The 23,483-nt window shown below is 34.7% G+C and overlaps 1 protein-coding gene across 2 annotated transcripts in view; it reads left to right on the top strand.

Annotated features, from left to right (window-relative positions):
- The first annotated feature begins 2,051 nt into the window (after positions 1-2,051).
- LOC111507620 (acyl-CoA Delta-9 desaturase) overlaps positions 2,052-23,483 on the top strand; it is a 53,706-nt gene continuing 32,274 nt past the window's right edge. Inside the window, exon 1 of one of the 2 annotated variants that reach the window (XM_074182857.1) lies at positions 2,052-2,255. The gene's annotated coding sequence lies outside the window, so the exon portion shown is untranslated. Of the gene's footprint in view, positions 2,256-22,422; positions 22,580-23,483 lie in introns of those variants that run through there. The other variant, XM_074182859.1, reaches the window with a different exon arrangement.

Below are 23,483 nucleotides of genomic sequence, written 5' to 3'. Positions count from 1 at the left end.
AGAACAGGAAACTCATCTATTGAATAAAAGGTCTCAATTACAATATTGAACCCAATATTAAACAGTGCAAACAATATTTTCTTGGGAATAAGTTAATTCCAAATTAAGGAAAAACTGACTGCCTCATATTTGGAACCAACAACAGTCTAGAAACGCCACATCACGTAACATTTAATAACGAAAAATGTATTTGCAATACCTCAGTGAAGTTTCTGGGCATCAACATTGATGATACTTTGGGTTGGACAGAAAAATAAAACTAATCAATACAGTGACAGTGTTCTATGTGAGTACAATTTATTACCATTCATTCAAAGTAGAACTCATGTGAATGATATCTGATTCTTATTCCACAACAAATGTTTGAAATACAAACTGAGTAGAGAAAAGTATCTTCTGTATAATTCAGTGTTCATATAGAAGTATTTGTTTCGAAAGAATTATTTTCTTTCGTGTAATTCAATGTTTATATGAAAGTAGCTGTTTCAGCAGGACTTTCTTTCAGTTTGTGTCTGAAAGTTACTTCTTTGCATGATCTACACATTCATGTATAGAGTTTCAAATTGATTACTTCCTTCCTTTCTTTAGAAGATTCTCTCATCCCTTTTTTTTGTATCAGATGGAGTAGTAGAAAGCCAAAAACTTTCTTTCCCAAAAAATAATCAATACAGTTTATTGTATATAGTGAAAATCATACAATATACTGTAATAATTAGTTTTTTAATATGGATTTTCATCAAGTATCGTCTAGTTATGTTCAACTATTGGGTTGGACAATTCAGATAAACAATATATATTAGATCGTCTTCAGTAATATATGGAATAAGAGTACTCAACAAATATGTTGATCTTGAGGTATTATTAACAGTATATTATACCAATTTCTACTCTATCATGAGGCTAGGAATAACAGTTTGGGGTTTAAGTAATGAATTTTTCTGTGTCAAAAAAGAGTGGTACGAGTACTTTTCAATAACAATTCTGGGGATTCCTATAGGGGAATTTATAGGTCAAGTGAGTTGTTCACTGCACCAGTTTATATCTTTGGAACAATAAAATTTCTAATGTTTCATCCAATCTTTTCGAGAAACACCATAACACCCAATTTTAAACACAATACATAAAAATTATTTTGCGTATCCCACTTGAACACCTCCCGTGAAAGTATTTATTGTATTGAATGTATGTAGATTTGAAATTTTGTATTTTGTGACGTACTTTTATAGACTACGAAATTCTATATTTTCAAAAAGTGTGCAGAATTTCAATTTTTGTATTTCTTGACGTACCTACTTTTACAGACAACATATTTTGAAACTTTTTTCATGTAGGACTACAAATACTCTGTGAAATAAATGAACATATGTATATATCTATCTTCTCACTATTTTTTTACTAAGTTTCACTTTTCAACATAAAGTATATGCTCCACAAGGTGGATGATTCGACAGTTTAAGATTTTTGGCCAAATAAGTTGAAATTACATCCTCTGTAATATTTTTGCATTTCTTCATATCCATCCAGTTCGAGAACAAATCAAAATCCAATGAAGCAGCTGCTGCATTGGAAATCTCGTAAGGCAAACTTTTAAAGTCACTATCGCTGCTGATTTTCATAGTTCATTGCGATAATCGCGAACAAAAAACCAGGCAAACTTCGAAAAGTCAAAATGACAGCTAGTTTCATGACAAACAGTTGTCAGTCATTTCGCTGCTATGGTAATCATCCACCGCATTTACCCCCCATACCTACCAAGATTTCCATATTTACAGTGTCAACAACTACTTTCTCAAAGAAAGAGCGTCCGGGAAGTATCCACTTCCCGGACGGTTGCCAAAAGAGTCAATTTCAATAACTCTGCCCTTCCACCATCTCTTGTCGCCAACCCATCTGGCACAATTTCTCCGCGCGCTAATGAATGAATAGAAATTCCCTCGTCGGATAACAAGTACCACCTCGAAAACGAAAACGGTACCATCTCTTCATAGAAAGGAAAATCGCCTGCATCGACTCTTTCAGTGCCACGGACAAGGACAAGCAGAAATCGGTAATGAGGGGGGCGACCAGCGAAAATTTAACATCAGGTACCATTTGAAAAGATCGCATGTTCACTGCCGGCCAGAACGCTGGAAAGTCGGTTGCGTCGATTTTTTTCTGCGATAGTGAGTTTTTCTATATGTTTCTGAAACGCATCCTCTTCAGGATTGGTGAACTGGTCAAGGCTGTGTTGGTGATTTTAGCGACGTACAAAATATGTGAGTTTTCAATTAATTTTTCTACACTGATGATAATTTTGAAATGAAATTTTTTCTTCAATAATAATACGGGTTAAAAAATGAATTAAGAAACTTGATTGAAACAATAATAATTTGGATAATTTTCAATCAATTGAAAACACTTTTCCAACACCAGAACAAAATCACGGTCTCTCGACGCGTGTTTCGCTAACCTAGTTAGCGTCCTCAGGAGATTATTATGACTGAATTTCACAACTATGTTAGTATTTTTATATGCTAGTGGCCTAACTACTTCTTGTTAGTAGTACCAACTACTACCGGTTAGTATCACCTATCTCTGCCTGTTATTGTTCCTATGTTAAACTACCTGTTTCTTTAATACCTCTGATTTGTTATGTATCTCTATTTTAGTGACTACCCCCTACATTTTTTCTCCTCTAATATTTATTTGTTTTCATTTAGAATTATCACGTATAAGACCAAACAAAGGGCTGTTAGAAATAAGACCGCTGTTGCTGTTCTGATGTTGGGAAAGTGACGAATCACTAGATCCATTTTAAGCCAGAGGTTTCAGTACGAACTATCGAACTTTTCAATGTTATGAACTTTCACTCGGGGTCAATTCTCGTGATTCTTTCTTTATTTATATATAGATGAACTGAATCTTTTTGAATTATATGACGAGTGGCTGAAAAATCTTTCAAAAAAGGTAGGTTGAAGACCAGCGATATCAGGACAGAAGGTATTAAGCGTTAATATGACCAGTATTCTAGCCTAGACAAAGCTGATTTTTATGTGTTGTGTTGAAGGTGTTACTATTTTTGAAATTCATGAGGATTAAAAATCAAGATAGTGATGGCGAACCTATGACAATTGAAATAATTAGAAATCCTAATACTTTGGTATTGAATAATTTTGAATGAATGCAAATTGACGATTTACATATGCTGTGCTTTCTTAAATGGTTCATATTTATATGATTCAGATAATAAAATATGACTCCATTTCTGAAGCCTTCAGATACTCCCGCTGGTTCAATATGAAAAACCGTATGATTCATCACTTGGGTTATTTTGTTCATAAACTGATTAATTTTCCCCACTCTCTCCTTTCGATACAAAAACTGATTCTGCATGAAGATATCCACTCAGTAAATATTATATATGAAAACAAATTAACTATGCAATGATGTCGCACTGCACAGTTCCAGAGATCATTTCTTTTCGGTATTGTGAATCTCCACAATTTATTGCCTGAGCAATCAAAGAGATTCAGTATCAGGAAATTCGATTACAAATATAAAAATTATATCCATGATAGTCGGTATTTGTCAATTTTAGCTTATTGGACAAATGAATAATAAATAAGCACCAGATCAATTTGATTCATCAACTATTTAGGGGAAAATCACCAATTGATATTTTTTTTTTCGTGGTACCATCACTGTCCGTTGTTTTTTTAATGGTTAGCTCTGAGCTAAACTTTGCCAATGAGTACCAGAATCTCCTGTAAATTTTTTTGCTATTTTCTCTTTGTATTTTTTTTATATTTTCAATAAAGACGATCTATTATTATTATTATTAATTGCTAGATTTTCAGAATAGCATTTGAACTCAGTGATTTGTCGAATTAAGATTAGAAGTAAAAAATATGGAACAAAATCAACCCCATTCATTCAGGTGGTAGGTGCATTTTGAGCATTTCCATCAGTCCTGAGAGTTTCATCGTTCCACCTCGAATATTACGGAAGATACGGGGGTGTTTCCATAAGAAATGAGACAAATTTGGATTTTTCAGGACTGAAATTTTCTCAGGAAAAAAATGTACTCGTAGTAAGTTGGTAGTCCTGATTACGAATCTGAAGAAATTTTGATCCTATTTTGCCCCCTAATATGTTTTACCGTAAAAATAGGGTGTTCCATCGCGAGTGGCGGACAGTGTATATCACTTTGGCCAACCCCATTCAGGTGGTAGGTGCATTTTGAGCATTTCCATCAGTCCTGAGAGTTTCATTGTTGTATCTCGAATATTACGAAAGATACGGGGGTGTTTCCACGAGAAGTGAGTCACACTGTATATGAAATCTAGAAATGTTAATGCAGTCAAGCTGCTGGAAAATAATTCCATGAAAATCAAAAAATAAATAGATAAACACTTTCTTGATCATTCCCATTCAGCCTATTGGGCATCGTCAGTACCAGGCAGGTGGTCCTCGATTGAAGACAATAGGCTGAAACAGCTGTCTACCGGTGGCTCTTAAATTGAGATCAATATGGGAATGATCAAGAAAGTGCTTATCTATTTCTTTTTTGATTTTCATTGAATTTTTTTCCAGCTGCTTGACTGCATTAACCTTTCTAGATTTCATATCATTTCTAGAAACATGTGGATTCGTTTTCCGATGTCGCAGTTGTCGGTTGATTAGTCAAACCACCAACACTGACATAATAACTTGGTAAGTCCACTTGGGTGTCACAACAATAGGTGGTTCCACTTATGTTTCGCTTGCGTTTACGCAGCTATTTTTATCAAGTACTTTCTTGGTTTTTCTCATTTTGTCTTCAATCGAGGACCGCCTGCCCGGTACTGACGACATCACATTAAAAAACTCTAAAATTATCAATCTTTCTCTACTATATTATATTATGCATCTTATATACATATAAATCTTCCTCTTGATTCATTATATCTATTAAAAAACCCTTATCAAAATCCGTTGCGTAATTTTAAAGATCTAAGCATACATAGGGATAGACAGCGGGAAGCGACTTTGTTATATACTTTGTAGCAACAATGTTAAACATTTTTCAGATAATATTTACTGTACTTGTTATCATACTTCTGTGGATGACAAATTTCTGTAGAAACATTAAAAGTGTTAATAACATTCCTAAACAAATTAGGTAATAGTTTTGAGAATCAAGTTATTTTTCCACAAAGAAAAAGTACGGTGACATAACTCATGCTAGTTCATATTCATGATAACAAAAACTGAACTTTTTCAATTTACCGTAAAGCTCACAAAGAGGCATCTATTGACACGAAAAAGAAAAAAGAGCATAGTACCAAAAAGTATCAACTTTAATCACTTATACTATCAAAGAGAAGTTGAAAAACTTGTGTCTCGCACAGCAATGATAAGGCTATCCTCACGAACTATTGGATCTGTATACCCAGTTACTTCCATTATCAACACTATTTAACTTTCTTTTTTTTTTTAATATTCTCTTCGTAACGTTGTTCTTGAATATAAACTTAATATGAAAAAAATAAACTCTCCACACGAGGTTGGGTTTAGAAGCAGCCTTTATAGCTGAACTCCGCCTGTTGAATAAAAACATATTATCATTATTATTATTATTATAGCACAACTAAATGATTGACGGGTTTTGTAGAAAGAGGTATTCTTAAGAAGATGTATACACCTTCATATAATGGAAATTATGAGCAGGCAGACTATTCATCCATTTCAGACTTTATTAGATACCTCTGTTTAGTTTGTTTAGTTTCAAAAGGAGAAGATTCTCACGATTTCCGTGATGTATATCTGGTTTTTTCAAAAATGCGGTTAACAATGTCCTGCTATTCGTAACTTTTTGTGGCCAGCTTGGAAAAAAAAATACGATTATTTAAACAGTCAATTTATCAGTGGGTTTCTCACGAATTCATTGTAAAATGAAAGTTCAACTTATTCATGAAAGATCACAAGTTATTGAAATTCACATTGTTGATGACTATACCGTTAGACAAAAAATTGGTTCAATCTATTTTTCATGATTAGGATTAGATACCTACTTATAATCCACCAAAAATGAAAGCGACTTAAGGAAAATGATTCAACACAATCCACTGAGAAAAAAGAATGATTCAACAAATAATATATAATTTGAGATATTCATGAGTTAATTTGAAATTTTGTTTTATTATTTTTTCCTCATGCACACCACATCTCATTAATATGTTCATATATGCTCCAAAACGCATTTCATCACAGATTTCAGTGGTCTTCAATCAAAATTCCGAAAGTTCAGAAATTTTTCAACTCAACCGATTGCCGAATGAATTTGGGTCGATCTCCAAAATATTTTAATCGTCAGGGAAAGTGTACCAAATTTTCTGAACAGGTACCTTTTTTGTCTCTGCCTAGCTGGTTTTTTATTCCTTTCACTAATGTGCCTAAGCGTTGAAAACATTTCGAGAAAGATCCTGATTAATTAAATTGACCAATCTCGATCGATCGATGATGAGATGAACGATTTCAAAATCAAAAACATAAACAAGTTGAATTGTTGAATTGATAATTCAACAATCCACATTAACTATTACAGAAAATGATCAGTAGCCGTACATACAGTGTGTAAAAGCCAAATATAATTAATTCATTATTTCGGTTACGGTACATATTTTAACAAAATCCCAAAACACGTCAAGTTTAAATTATAATCTAACATACTTTGAATGACAGGTGCAATATCCAATTTTTTGAATGGGAATAAAACAACTAAAAAAGAAGAATTGAAAATCAGTAGCTGAAAATAACAATTATATTAGCCAAAATAAACCTGAAATGAAATAATATTGAAATAAAATATTATCTACCTATAGAAGTAATCATGGAATTACTAGGATACTGTGTACGTAACTGTTATTTCCATCTGAAGGACGAATTCTTTACACAAGATGAGGGTCTGCCAATGGGATCGCCACTTTCACCAGTCATAGCCAACATATATATGGAGTGGTTTGAAACTCTAGCCATTGAAGAAGCCCACAAAAAACCTCGAGTTTGTTTGAGATATGTTGACGACACCTTCATAATATGGAATCATGTGAATACTGAACTAGACGCCTTCCTGAAACACATCAACAGCGTGAGACCTTCCATCAATTTCACAATGGAGAAGGAAATCCACAACGAATTGCCATTCTTAGACGTTTTGGTGAAGAGGACCGACACTAAATGGGAAATATCTGTATACCGAAAACCCACTCATACGGGACAGTATCTGAACCACGAATCCAACCACCATCAATCGACTAAAAGAGGAATCATCAAGACTCTATTAGACCGTGCTTTTGAGCTCTGTAATACGAAGGAACTAGACATCATCAAAAATGATCTTCAACGGAATGGCTACTCCAAAGCGATGGTAGAAAAGACTTTGGCTAGAAGACAGCAGGAGCCTCGCAAGGAAGAGAAGCTGTCACAACCAGTGCTTGCACTTCCCTACCTCAGAGGATTATCGGAGAGGATAAGAAGAATTGGTTCCAAGTTCAACATCAGAACCTGCTTCAGATCCGGTAACATTATCCGTAGCAGCCTCACGAAAACCAGGCCACCAAACGCGGACTGCGATTTCAAGAATTGTATTCACCGGATACCCTGTGAGTGCGGAATATCCTATATTGGTGAAACTAAGAGGCCATTGAATGTTCGCATTGCCGAGCATAAGAAACATACACAGCGAGGGGAAACCAGCAAATCAGGAATAGCAGACTATGTTTGGACCCATCAACACAACATCGAGTGGTCCCAAGCTGAGATCTTGCACAGAGAGGAACATTGGTTACGGAGAAAATTCAAGGAAGCCGCATACATGTTGTCCAACTACGTATTCAGCGAAGCCAGCGTAGAAATACGCAACATATGGAAACTCATCATCAAGCGAAAAATAGCCCACTCCCGCCAAAACGGTCATCTCCCACGGAGCCAGTGAAGCGGAAAATGGAAAGCGGGGATAAGTGAAAGTATTCGAACGAACTATAAATAGTCATCCCTCGGAGGAATCAGTCCAGTCATCACCCGAAGACGATTGTAGATACTAACAATCGAAACGTCGTGAACTAACGTGACTTGGAATCGCTCTACTTTTTTATTTTTATTTTCTTTCTTTTTTCATTTCTTTATTTTTATTTATTCATTTGTTCTATTTTTACTGGTATTTTATTTCACTATTATTTCATTTCAGGTTTATTTTGGTTAATATAATTGTAATTTTCAGCTACTCATTTTCAATTCTCCTTTTTTAGTTGTTTCAGGGATTTCAAATCAGTTTATATAGTAGACAATGGAAGTCCGAACTAGTGAAATTCATCGGGAATGATAGGCTTGTGATATATTGTTTGAAAGGTCTCTTCATTTTCTATTAAAAAATGTCATCGCTTTCATCATAATCATGTGGTTACTCAAATTCCATAAAGTACACTCAAAACTTATTGCAATATACTCAAAACTTATTTCATTTTGAGGTATTGATAATGAGAAAGTAAGCGAAACCCTTAGTAATGTTCGTTTTAGATGGTATCCTTTGAAAAACTAAATAATTTTCGTGGAAACGTTACTTTGAAACGCCTTGTCAACTTGTTTTCTATGTTACAACATTATTTGTCTGTATTTTATCGAGAAGACAGGCATCCTCCACATTAAATGTTAGCGTTGATAGTAAAGATTTTGAAAGAAAACAAAATACATCCCTATAAATGATACCTACTCAGGAACTCAAAGAAGACGATTTTGATAAAAGAAAATATATTTGTGAGCAAATGATGGACATGTTGGATAACAAAATCATCCAATTAGAAGAAATTATGTTTTCTGATGAGTGTACTTTGTCTTTTAACGGTCATGCTTATCAACAAAAACGCTGCTACTGGTTAACGGAAAATCCTCACTGGATGAGAGAAGAATACACGCAATACCCTCAAAAGGTTAATGTTTGGGCAGGGATTGTAGAAAACCATATCATTGTCCCCTTTTTCATTGAGGGCAACTTGAATGGGGATAATTATTTAGCACTACTTCAAAATGATGTCATTACAAGTTCAGCAAATTCATATCCTAATCTAGGAAACCCTCAAGTTCCTATGACTACGATATGGTTCCAACAGGATGGATCACCACCACATTACCAAGTTAATGTCCGGCAATACCTCGATACAACATTTCCCAATCGGTGAATAGGTAGGCGAGGATCTATTGAATGGCCAGCGCGGTCACCTGATTTTTTCATCATTAGATTTATTTTTTTGAAAATATGTAATGAGCAATGTATACATAACTAAAGCTTCAGATTTGAATGACTTGAAATAACGAATAACGCTTGCGATTGAGTTGGTCACGCCTGATATGTTAAATAGTGTTAGAAGACAGTTTTATTTAAGATTAGAATTTTGCGAGAAAGTTCGAGGTGATCATTTTGAATATCTACTTCGTTATCATCCATAGTTCTTTTTCATATTCTACATTTCATTACGTTTTGCATTACATTTTAGTATTTGAGTGTATTTTATCGAATTTCGGTAACCACATGATTTTAATTTATTTTATCTCAATTGTTGCAATGAACTCAGCGTCAACATTTTTGAATAGAGAATAAAGAGATCTTTCAATCGATATATCACAAACCTATACTTCCCATTCAAAAAATTGGGGGTTGTAACTGTTATTCGAAGGGGGTTGAAGGTAGGGGTGGCATTTTTATGTTGAAGAATGTCACATTATAATTTACATTTCACGTGCCTCTGGATTTTTAAAAAATATGTACAGTAACCGAAATAATGAATTTATTGCATTTGATTTTTACACACTGTATAATTGCTCAGCAGCTGAGCATCTATATGTACTTAATGGAATTGTTTTTTTGAATTTGGACGGTATTTTTCCAGCATTTTTCGTACGGTCCCAATAGACATCTGGTTGTTTCTGGTATTCTCATTTTTATTCCATTTCACTATGAAAGGCAGTGGAAAATGAAATTGCTTTCAGAAAAGTATGTAATTCCGTTGAACAGAACTTTTTGAATCGCAACTGCGGCAGTCATCTTCAGTGCCATGGTCCAAGTACTCTTCTTGGCGTATGAACTGAAACAGTGCTGATTTTCTGCGTTCTTTCTGTAATGGCGGGTTCGCGCGTCCTGACCAACGTCTTCAGTTTAATCGGGATGGAGCCCAGCTCCCTTACACTTTCGGCTGATTTCTGTCAAAGAAGGACAAATGGGTTCATGACTGAGGAGATATTGGCAGTATGAAGTTCTCAGACATCAGAACCGCCCTTCACGGGGTACCCCTACCTGGCTGGGGTGGGATGGATGAAAAATCTATTCGTCCGTTAACGGGGGACATGAGGGAGGGGTCGTCTACAGCATAGTCTATAGCTTCCCTAACTAACGGATTTTCGTGAGTTTCCGCACCTTCAAAAACTCGCCGATTCCTCGACTGAATGGACTGCCGAATGGAAGGCAGCTGCAAATCTCTGCTTCGTTCCGCACGAACCAAGAAGCATTCACAAGCATTCCCATTAGCTTGTTTTGCAATACCTCCAGAATGGAGATATTAGATTCCGCCGCTTGTCCCCAGACGCCTGAAGCATACATGATGACAGATGGTAATCTTGTTTTTCAGACTCATTCCATACCACCAATATACGAAGAACTTTAGAAAGATTTTCAAGGAACTAGGTATGAAGGTGGTTTTTAAAACAAATCATACACTGCAGAGCCTTTTGGGAAGTCCAAAAGACAAAGTCGAGAATTTGGAAAAGTTTGGAATTTACGAAATTGAATGTGAGAGACTGCGATGCAAAATATTATGGACAGACAAAAATATCTATTAAAGTGAGATATAAGGAACACATAGCACACTTAAAATATGGAAGACCTGAAAAATCAGCAGTCGCTCATCATATTTTGCAACAAAACCATTCCATTGACTTCAGTTCTTTAAGATTAGTTAGACAAGTTGACAACAACAGGCAACTAGAAGCCTATGAGTGTGTAGAAATAAGTAAACATAATAATATTATGAATAACGATAACGGACTAATACCAAATAGCATACTATAAAGCTTGTTGAAATAATGTTGTTGGGTTTACTGATTACTACAAAAATACACATTGTAAATATATTTAGATAGGCAATATTGTGAAATTCATTTTATACAGCTGAAAATTGTTCTATATATAGCTGTAACATTTAAACATACATAAGGACATATTGTAAACTAATAGAAAGGCCAATTGTAAAATTAATTCAGGGTAGTACACTTGTATGGGTGGTATTACTGATTACCTACCTGTATGATGTACCTGTATAGCATAAATAGCTTTAGTTTTGAGTAGTTTCTAGTTTAATCTTCCTCTTGAAGATGATCACTTGGTGATCGAAACACGTGTCGAGGTGTAAAAATAACGATTTGGTGTTGAGAAAAAACTCCAGTAATATCCATTACTACATCAAAGGTTCCAAACAGTATATCATAAGTTCATTTTTGAATTTCTTTTGATCAGAGGGTACAGACTTGCAATCCGACCCTCGATCCTAGATTTGACGTACTTAATGTGCGGGTTCCAAGTGAGCCTACGGTCTATTAGAAGGTTGAGGTACTTTACCCGCGCTTGCCAGTCAATCTCCCTTCCAGAGATTCTCACTTTTCTGGCCGGAGAGGATAACAATCTTCCTATGGTTATCGCCTGAGTCTAGGTTCGCGCGTCTTTCCGTGCAATTGGAGTTCCTTGAAAGGCTTCATTTTGGCGCCTTTCAATGCTGTCTGTCATATATTTGGTGGATATGATCTCTCTTCTTTTCTGTTGAAGTTCTCTTGGAGTTTGTGTATTTCTATGGGTTCTAAATTCATTCTTGTTTGAATAATTATCCGACGTTACTAGCCTCTCGGTATTTTCGAAAAGGTTCTTGTCTTCCCCGTCTGACTGAGCATGTTAAACGACTGCAGACTTCTCGATCTGTCCCAATCGGCAACTCCGCTTGTGCTCGACTAGATTGGTACTAATGCTCCTTTTCTTCTGACCGATATAAACTTTACCACAGTCACATGGAATCCTGTAAACTTCCGCTGATTTGAGTGGATCTCAGATACAGAAAATAACAAAGATAACTTACTGAAAATTGTTTTTCTATGAAAATTGATAAAAGGATCAATTATTTGAATAAGTATCCAGAGTAATCTATAACACAGCTCTGAACCAATCACAGTTGACGAGATTTGTAACTCACTATCTTCGAGGCCAATAAAAATGAGCGAATTCATAACTGGGATAGTTATGAATAACTCCCTGGGTCGATGAAATGAAAGGAGGGGTTCTACAAAATGGCCACCTGGATACCCCGATATGAACATTTTTCTCTGGATGGTCAAATTTGTGCTGTAGGCTACTGGCAACTGATATTCTTCAGAATGTGAGGGTTAAAAAAAAAGATCTTTTATACTTCTTACAATTCATAAGATGGTTTGTCTGGTGGTATAATCATGCATTAACTAATTTCAATGATATTCAAGTTTGATTTATGTGTATTACTTCTGACACTGAATGAAACAGCTAATTTTGATATGGCATTTGATATATACTATTGATTATTTTGTTTTGTGTGTTTTTTATATGTGTCATTATTGATTAGTTTCTATCCCACAAATGAATTTGAGATAGTTATTTAATGATATAAAGTGAATTATTTTATAAAATTCCAATAGGATATTTTTCCCATGACATGACAGGTATATATCAAGAAATTTAGTTTTTTTCATTGAGCCAAATGAGATTTGAATCATATTTCATATCATTTTTCATCCTATCGTAACTGTCTGAGAAATATGTAATGGTAGTATCATCAGCAAATAATTCTATGGCACCATTCAGTATGATGAATGTATATAAATGAAGAAAACGGGACCAGGAATAGATCCTTGAAGTACACACAAAATAAAGAAAATAAATACTTTATCCTTTGAGGTACTTTGAGTACCTCTATAAATATATAGTCTTTTACTACACAAATAATTTTTGGTACCTATCGAAGAAACTTAGATGAGTGATAGTAAGCAAAAATCTATTAGAGAATTGTGAAGATTATTGAAACTTTCTTTCGCAGAAAAGAAATAACGAAATACGTTCAACAAATAAGATAATGCAAATACCACCTTACTCTAATGTTATACATTGAATATGGCAGTTTCTCAATAATTATACAATTGAAAGTATAATTGATGAAAACTAACTGATCCACTACGACAGTATAATACATACATGCACGATTTAAGATGTAAATGCTAAATTTTGAAGAAATTTTACTATGATAAAAAATGTAACTTTTTTACCTACTGTCGATAGTTCCAGATTAATTGAGAAAATACTTGAATTGACATCTTTGATTTTGACTTCGAAAAACTGCTTTTCTGGAATTTGTTTGTATTTTTCATCATGAATATTAAATGAATATGACTTCAATTATGACTTTCGCAAATTTCATCAAATAAATTATAAGTATTTGGATTCGCAGAGAAAGAATCAATTATTTTTGGGACAATTTCTATGGCCTGGTCATAATTATTTTCATTATTTAGTTATTCACGCCATTTTTTCACGCTGAGATTCACATTACCTTAACGAAGTGTGAAGAAGTATGCGAGAAAGGTGAAAACAAAGTGAAGGCCATTATTCTTGTGGAGAACGAATTCTATATAAATTATTGGTTGCTTTTTGGAAGGCATTCCAAATATTTAGGATTATGTTTATTTACAACTTCCCCCAAGTTTTTTTCATTTACGATCTTGAAGGAACTGATACATACTCATTTGAAAAGATCTTGCTTGTTTAGAGTGAACTGAATTCAAGCGGTTTTTTGCTAAGAAAAAAATGTTTTAGAAACAATATTGTGCTAGTTTGATGAAAAAAGTTATCTAATCATTTGTAAAGCATAACTATGTAACTCGTGCAGACCAATTTTCATAGATCAGGAAGTAATGACCGTAGTAGCTTTGTTGATTTCAAAGACTTTGTGTCTCAAAAGAATTAACAAGTAAATCGGGCCCCTCGTCGGGGTACACAAATCACGCCAAATTGACAGCAAAATCGAGATTTTTTCTCACTGAGGACTCTTGTTTGTACAGAGTTGTCCAAATTGGACACTTCTGAGTGGAAATTCCTGTTTTCAAACTATCTAAAAAGAAAACTGATGAGTTACAGCATGTTTTTCGAAAATGTACATTTTCAAAAAGTTCCTGTAACTTTTTTCCTGTCAAAAATGAATTGTTTATATGAAACATTTCCAGAGCACCTTTTTACGTGGTGTGAAAAACTTATTGATGGGAATCACACGTTAAAAGGTAGGAACTCGTTAGTCCTTAGCTGGTACAAGTTTTTCAACTTCTGAGAGTTGTCGCCCAACTAGCAATTCCGTATTTTATAATAGTTGCGGAAACGTTTCAGAGAAACAAATTATAAAACTACATTTCTTCCAGAAATGTTTTCAATGTGTTTATAAAACTGTTATAAATAGGAAATTGGCACCGTTTTATAAAACATTATAGTTATTATCAATATTTTGTAAGGCGTTTTACAAACACTACAAAACAGTTTCATGAACATTTTGGCAGTTACTATAAAATTTGTCTAACTCTCCTAAAAAGTAGTTTTGTAAAGACTTCCCTTACTGCAATTTTGCAACATATTTAAGCGATACCTTTAAAATAATCAGAAGACAGTTTTATTAGAGTTTTTAAATAGTTCCAAGTAGGCGTTATAAAATACAATACAGTCGAAAACGATAACAATAAAATTTAAAAGTGTTAAAAATGTTTTCTTGAAGACGCAAGAATTAATTTTGTATTGGACACTACGAAAATATAATTGATATGTCACCAACTGAAAACTAAGAAATTGAAAGGTTGAAGCCATTTTGAAAATCCACTTTTGCACTAATAAAACTGTTAAAGACATTGTTTGTGTTTCGAAGATTGATATTTTTACTGCAAATGAAATTTTATTGACAAATATATAGCTTATTATTAGCAAAATTTAAGCGCGCCACTCATTTATAAATATTTTCAGTAAAATTATTAATTATTCAAAAATTCACTCTGTCGAAGTATTAATTTTCCAGTCACAAACTTAACTCACTTCATTCTAAATAATATAATGTTGTAATATTTATGTATCTTTCAGCTGTAAATATCACTATATGTGCGGTATTTCATATTTTCAACTCATCTAATTTCAGTATCCCGGATCGCTATCATTTAAAATGGCGTCGTTCTATAAAATAAATTGTTATCAGTAGCAAGCATTTCAACGTATTTTAGCTACTATGCTACCCCTATAAAACTGTTGAGAAACACTTACTTCTGGGAGTGATGGTATTGCGGCAGAGTCGGACTACTTTTAAAGCTGTAGGTTTCTACAAAAGTACTTGTATGAATAAAGGATTTCTCACATACAGTTTGGATAAATATTATCTGTCGGGATGTTTTGGCTGAAAAGTTTCTTTCATCGATTATAAAGGCTAAACGAGGGGTTTTAACCATTATAATAACCTATTCCTTTTTTTTGCAGAAAAAATTGAAGCTCTAGGTTAGGTGGGATAGTTTTAAGTGTTTTTTTTAGTCTTTCCAATATACAGGGCGACTCAAAGCTTCCAGAAAGTGTCCTTATGGAACACCAAGTCATTTCTTCGTCTATTTGAAGCACCTTGAACTGAATCTTGAACTACTATATACCCCCCCAATAAATGTTTAAAATGGCCGCCACTGAGTTATTATTTATTTCTATTCATATATTCGGGATATAAAAGGATGAATCAAAAATATTGAATTTACTTATGGGGTACCTATACTCAATAAAAATCAAATATTTAGAAGTTGCTGAAGAACTAATTTCCACCACGATATCGATGGTGTCCCACTTGAATAATTAAATAAAAATATTCTCAGTAAACATAACTAAAATTTTGAAAAATTTTTCAAAGCTGTGATTAGGAATCGATGTCAGCTGGTTGTTCTTAAATGCTGCATTTCATTCTCGGTGGCACTGAATATATATATTAGCAGAAGCAATTTGATTTTATAACAGTTATATAAGTGTTTTTCAATTGTAGTTAATATACCATACTATAAAATAGTTGGGAAATTATCTCATTTAAGTGACAATATGGTAATAAAAATAAAATAGTATCTGAAAGCATTCCAATAAAATAATTTCATTATAGCTACAGGAAACAGTCATAAAATAAGCTAGAAATAGTTTCATAACTATCATAAAAATCTCGCAGAGAAGTGTTATAAAACTGCTACATAACAATTTACTTTTATAGGATAATAAGTTTTATAAGTTAGTTGCAAAAACGTTTCTGTGATAATTTCCTGACTATTTTATGATGGTTTTTTAATTTTATTTCATAAACGTTCGTATGACAAATTTATAAAACACTCTTATTGCCTATAAGTGTATTGTGTTCACCGATCATCTAATATAATCAATTAGTATTTTGGAAGTAATTATAAAATACTAATAAAATGAAACTGTTGCACCACCATGGAATTATAAAACAACTTTGCTGGTTGGGCGTTCGTATGGGGGCGACAACTGATCAACGGAAAAACAGATTTTAAACAGATTCAAACAGATATGATAGTTTTTTTCATACAAATTGGATAAAATTCAGAAGCAGCAAGCAATTTGTATCACGGAAGGTATCCAGAGAGAAGACAACCTTTTAGAGACATTTTAGTATGATTGGGATACAACCTAATTGATGGTGGTCAATTTGAAAAGAACAGGCCTAAATTATATGAATCAAATAGGAATAAGGAGTTGGAAAAAATAGTCGTTGAAAATAATCCTGAAACGTCAACGCGAAATTCGAAAATTTCAACAGGCTTACCTAGAACTGGCATTAGGAGGATTTTGAAAAAACATAAATTCAAGCCATAAAAGACCAAAAGGGTTCATCACCAGAGACCAAGTGATTTTGAACGCCACATGGCTTTTTGCCAGTGCCAGTGGTTCCTGGAAAGTTGTAACGAAGTGCGTGATTTTTCGTGAAATTGTATTTGGACAGACACATCTTTTGTGAGCAGTGCCGGCATTTTCAACCGCTACAATTCTTATAGTTGGGTATAAGAAATTCCTTATTCTATTGTGGAGCAGAAGAGTCAAGAAAGATTCAGATTTAGTGTATGAGCAGTTGTTTTCAAGGGTAGAATTATCGGCCCGTTCATTTATAATGACACTCTCACATCTCGTAGATATTTGTAAATTTCAAGGCAAAATATTGAACCCCTTGTTGATGAATTACCACTATCAGAGCTCAGAAAAATATATTCCTAACCAGACAGGGCTTTGCCCCACAACACTGCAATTGTCACCAATTTTTTTGGTGCAAATTTTGATAATAATTAGATAACCAACCGTTGGCCGGCCAGGTCACCGGACTGAACGCCTATTGACTTTTACCTCCGGGAAAAGTTGAAATATCTTATTTTCTAATTGCCGACCGATTCTAGATACGGATTGGACGAGGCAGTTATGCAAAGTTTTGCTTCTCTCACTTGTATTGAACTAATTATTTCGGCAAAAAACGTTTAGAAGAGGTATCGCCTGTGTGTGAGAGAAGCTGGTTGACATTTCAGACACCTTTTCTAAGGGAATATATTTGATCGTTTCTTCTTTATCATCATTATTATTATTGAAGTTTCATTCATTAGTAGTAAATATAGTATAGTTTGTTATCAGTTTTATTGCAACTATGCGCTTAACTCACTGCTCTGAAAAGCTTTCTCAACATTTGATAGCTACTACTGAACAATTTCTTTCTGCTAGATCAAAGTGTGCATTTCAAATTTTTCATGAAAAAACCTAAAAGCTCTGCATTGCAGGTATAATTTTTTTGAATAGTGATATTGATTTTCATTAAGTGACGGGTCAGTGAATTTAAAATTCCAAATCTATGTATTTTAGTCATGAGAAGTTACTGGAATAATGATATATTAAGGTATTCAATAATTTCAATATTCTTTGAGATACATCGTGAATTGACCAGCATATAAAAATGTGCAAACGTGTTAAAGATGCAGTCGTGTAGATTTTATTGAAAATTTAGCACGTTTCTTACTTTTCGTGAATTATTAACTGCACGAATGATTGAAAAACAATTTCGTATAAGATCAATGACATGCAAATTACTAGTAATTTTCATATTGGTGAGAAAAACAAACATCAATATTATGATATTGATTGAAGTGTAAGATTAATATTTCTCTATCTTAACCGCCCTAAGGAAAATAAATTATTTCATTAGTTTGTCATGACTTGACATTACCAATAATTCAAATGTCGCATTTGTTAAGAATTATGCAAAATTCTCAGTAGGTACGATTAACAACTTTCCAACGCAATATTGCTGATACTAGTTTGAATAATTGCTGACATTTATTCTACTTGACTCACCATTAATGGAAATATCTCGGTAAGAATTTGAGTTCAACAAACACTTTGCTTATTTATGACTTCCAGTTGTTGGACTACAGTAGGGACGAACTACGATGTCTAATAGGCCTTCTTACAGGTCATTGTTATTTGAATCATCACATGAGGCTCAGTCTGTCGGAAGACACTGTGTATCATTTCTGAGGGGGAGGTTGACTATTCACTTTCTGCTTTCACTGTTAAATACTTTTATTATTTTCATTCTTTTCAGTGACGTCGATTCAAAATTTGCACTGAATCATTTCAAAAACAAAGAGTGATAAAACATTGCTTTTTCTGGAAAGAAATTTCAGAAACTGATATTTTGATGCATGGTTTGCCAATAAAAAATTATTCATTGGCATCCCGCGAATGAGAAGTTTGGGTAACATCAAACAATAAATAATGTGAAGGAGCAAACAGTACAAATAACAAATTGATAGAAACGGAATACATTCACCTTGAACGCACAAAAAAATAAATCTCAGCCTCTGTTCTATCTTGTTCTCATGGTTTCACTACTGTTCGGAAAATACCGATACTGTTTTAAACGCGCTAAAAACTAGGCTGTCTTGAGAATAAACAGTGTATGAATCCGCCAGAGAAATCTGAAAAACTCTTGATCATCGAATGAGCTTTGGGAGCTGCATTATTCGAAATTTATGAATCAAACCAATGAGGTGATTCTCTCAAATAAATATCAGGAGCTTCATGTGTTTGCGGGGCTGATCATGTCGTGTAATTGCCGTGACGTCCTGTGTCATCAAGCAAAAATTTCATCAACTTACACTACTCAAAAATATACACAACCATGCAATATGAACATTGAACAATGGTTATTATTTGGAAGCTTGAATCTATAACGTTCCCATTGAGAAGCGAACGCTAAACCAACTATACCTCATGGCCTTTTATTTGATAGATACGAAACATTCTTGCCCTGTGGATAATGGAAAGAACATTTACTCAATGGAAGCTTGGGTATATGTTCACCTTATGAAGTATTATCACAAAGATTATTGAAATGTAACATAATATTTAATGTATGATTTGGTGACTAGTACAGTGGACCAAGTGAGTTTGTGTTGTGATTGCCCGCCGTCATATAATGTGCCACCATGAAAATAATTTTGTGAAAGTCTTATAAGTGTTTTAAAAGAGAAATAACTCACATTCACGCCGGTTCAAGGCCGGGGTGGGTCGGATTTTCACGTGGGAATTATACCAATTAGACAATTACACACAAGATATGTGTAAAAAATCAGAAAGTCTCCCGAACAAGAGGGACTTTATGAAAAATTTCAAGTATTTTATATTCAAAAAAGTCCTACCGACGAAGCTCCTGTCAATTTTGATAGGAGGATTGGCAAATGTATCCGAGTAGGAAGCATCGCCCAATAAACCTAGAGAGAGAGAGAAAGAGAGACTAGTACAGTAGAAAAACATAATGGAAATTCTTATCATATATTAGGGCAAGAAAAATCTTCCAAATGACTATGAACAAGTCGCTTTGCTATCAGTGATATCAAATATTTGGAAGCCTTAAACATCTTGAGTGATCATCAATGATCTATCATAATAATATAATATATCGTAATAATTCTAAGGCCTTTGACCGTGTGTGGCATGAAGGTTTGCTGGCCAAACTTCGATGCTATGGTTTGTCGGATCATGTTTGTGTATGGCTCTTCAGCTTCATGAAATAACGTTCCCTGCAAGTGGCCGTCGATGGATATCTCTCGAATACTTTCACCACCCATGTCGGTGTTCCCCAGGGATCCATATTGTCTCCGACCTTTTTTTATTGTATATCTACGACTCATTGGAAGAATCCAATATATTGCTTTGCTGACGACAGCATACTTGTCTCGTTATTCCATTTGGATTCCAGGACATCGGCTACGGAGGCACATCTTCACCAGCAGCAGGAGCTTGCATATATTAAAGAGGATCTAGGAGTGATTTCGAATTGGGGTGAAAGTAACCAGGTTCAATTCAATGCTTCAAAAACCCAGGTTTTCTCCAGGAAGATAAACGTCTCCGAACCGAATATAATGATGTCAGGTCAGACAATTTCGCTTTCTGCTTCGATATGTTTGTTGGGGGTTGAAATGGACACCAATATCTCTTGGCACAATCATGTCGCTGGAATTACAAAGGCTGCTTCTCAAAAGTTTAGAACACTGTTTCGAACCAGGAAACTATACATACCTCAGCAACAATTGATGCCTTATAAAGCTCAGATTGGACCTTCTTCGGAGTATTGTTGTCATGTATGGAGCTCTGCCCCCAAACATACTCCGAAATTGCTGGATTCCATCCAGAAAAGAGTCAGTCGCCTGATTGGAGACGCGAACATCACGTGCAACCTTGATATCCCGAAACATCGAGGAAAGCTTGGAGATTTGTCTCTCTTCTATAGATACTTTCACGGGGGGTGTTCAGGTGACTTGGCACATTTGATTCCACCAAGAGCGGTACATATCATAAATATGCGACAGACTGTGGCTGCTCATCGTTTTGAGGTTCCACTCAGTACTCCTCGAACTTCACTGTTTGAGAACTCTTTCATCAGACATGCCGAAGGTGTTTGGAAAACTGTATGCATTATAGATAATATACAAATCACAAAATCAACCTAATCACCTAACCTTATTACCCAATTTCTCAATTCCCCCTCACATCCAAATCAATTGGCCAAAACTGTCACGGAGTTCTAGTTCCAAAGGCATTTGATATACTTCCCAAAGAATTGAAAAATGAGACTTCCAAACTCAGATCCAAGAGAATAAAACTCTTCACGGAACAATCTGATTGATATAGGACTAATTGAAAACTGAAAAAAAATTGGCGTAATGATACCATTCACTCTTTTATATTGCTTCTTCATTCTTTATCAATTATTGGAACACACTTGCAGACCGGTTTTGTGCTGTTTGACCACTCGTTAGTGCAAGCTAGTGTCTATCATCAACATAAAGTCGATGATTTACGATAGTTGAAAATCGAATTCCTTCAGAGTATCATTCCTCGAACTAGGCTGAAGCGAACAACAAACAACAGGTTTGTCATCGCCCCATCTGTCTGTGAACGAGGTAACCAACCGCATATCCGAAATTTGCCCAATTCCTCGTATAAGGAAAGAAAACTTTTCACATATACTCGTGGGTATACTTGAAAACTGGCTATAAATCAAATCATCCAAAGGAACAATTCGTTCAGGCCAGTCTCAACTCCCTACACTGTAAATAATGGACTGACACCTAATAGAAAACAACTACTGCCTTGGCTAATACCACGAAGGGAATTGGATTATATCCGACAAGTGTCAGTGCAGGATTCTTCACTGAAGTTATTCCTGCATATGCTCTTGGCGATACAACTGCCACAAAAGATTTTAAATTATTGGAACACACTTGCAGACCGGTTTCGGGATGTTTGGCCACACGTCAGTGCAAGGTAGTGTCTATCATCAACATAGAGTCGATGATTTTTGATAATTCCTTCAGAGTATCATTCCTCGAAGTAGGCTGAAGCGGAATTGAGACCTCTAATATTACTCTGAATGTTTATATTGTTATATTACTCTATATTACCCATATATATGTATGTATATCCACAATCCACACACAGGCAGTACTGCTTCCGTGGTATTACATTTTTCACAATCTGTACCCTTATATCGTTGTGAATAAATTAGTATTATTATCACTTCCAGGTTCCTGGATACGAACATGTGCAGAAAAAATTGCAATACACTGCACGGCAGCTCTAAATGTTTTGAATGTTTGTGAATAAACTCTGAGGTGTGCATTTTTCAAGTAGGTCAATACATAGAATTAGTCGAATCTTCACGGGCAACGGTCATACGCCTATACTCTTACACTGATGACAACTTTCGCTTCCAAAAGGAGGACAGTAGAAGTAAATTCAACAGCAAGTACCATTCGCGGTACTGACGCTGATCCGAATGAATCAAGTTCAATGTGTTGCGGAAACAAAATAACCTGATAATCAGACACGTCTGAGGGGGTGGGAATTTTGTTCGTTTGTATAAGTGGTTTGCTGAATAACGGATATATTTGAAAGTTGGTGAGTTTAAACTTGACAGAAGTGATTGAATGAAGTCGCTGACTTCAGTGAATTGAAAACAATTTTTAAAAATCCGTAATGTTGTATTTAAAGTTAGCTGAACGGGATGAAGGTACTCAATTTGGGGATTCCTGGAAAAAAAGTCAAAATGTATCGAGAGAAAACATCTTGACTTTCTTCTTCTTCATGGATATGTGAAAAGTTGAAAATTTCCGAGGGAAGTCAGAGAATAATGTAATAAATTGGAAAAAATGACATATGACAGATGAAATCATGATAGTAAGATGCAAAACCCCTACTTTACATGATTGGGCTGTGGCACTAGGTGAACCACAGGGTTCAGTTCCTGGCCCTTTGCTGTTTTTTCCTACAATATCTAGAAGACATTCATATGACATTCATGAAACAATGTGTGCCGACTATACAGCGTGACTCACGGTCGATGGTAGGTTAGACGTTTCTGGAAAACGCACGGCATGATTTTTCTGAAAATTCCACCTCTCACATTTCCTTACCTGTTCTATCGATCTAAAATATTTTCAGCATTGCGGCATGAATTGAGAGTACTGATGTACTTACTTTCAATTAAGGCTATGTTTTGTACCATATTTAGCACAATTTATGTTTAATCTCGAAAACAGATAGAGATAGGTATAGAACATTATCAACAAAAAAGTATTAAAATACTAGAGCAATTCCAAAAATATATTAATATACAGGGTGTTTCATTTAAAAAAATATAATTGCTAGGACTTTTTGATAGAAGTGGCAACGCCGCAATGCTGAAAATATTTTAGATCGATAGAACAGGTAAGGAAATGTGAGAGGTGAAATTTTCAGAAAAATCATGCTGTGCGTTTTCCAGAAACGTCTAACCTACCATTGACCGTGAGTCACGCTGTAT

This window comes from Leptinotarsa decemlineata, unplaced genomic scaffold (assembly GCF_025532065.1).
Source record: "Leptinotarsa decemlineata unplaced genomic scaffold, Ldec_3_MD MMD2_tig00026330_RagTag_RagTag, whole genome shotgun sequence".
Taxonomy (NCBI): Eukaryota; Metazoa; Arthropoda; class Insecta; order Coleoptera; family Chrysomelidae; genus Leptinotarsa; species Leptinotarsa decemlineata.
The sequence above is the reverse complement of the archived record's forward strand: the minus strand, read 5'-3'. Positions and strand labels throughout refer to the sequence as shown.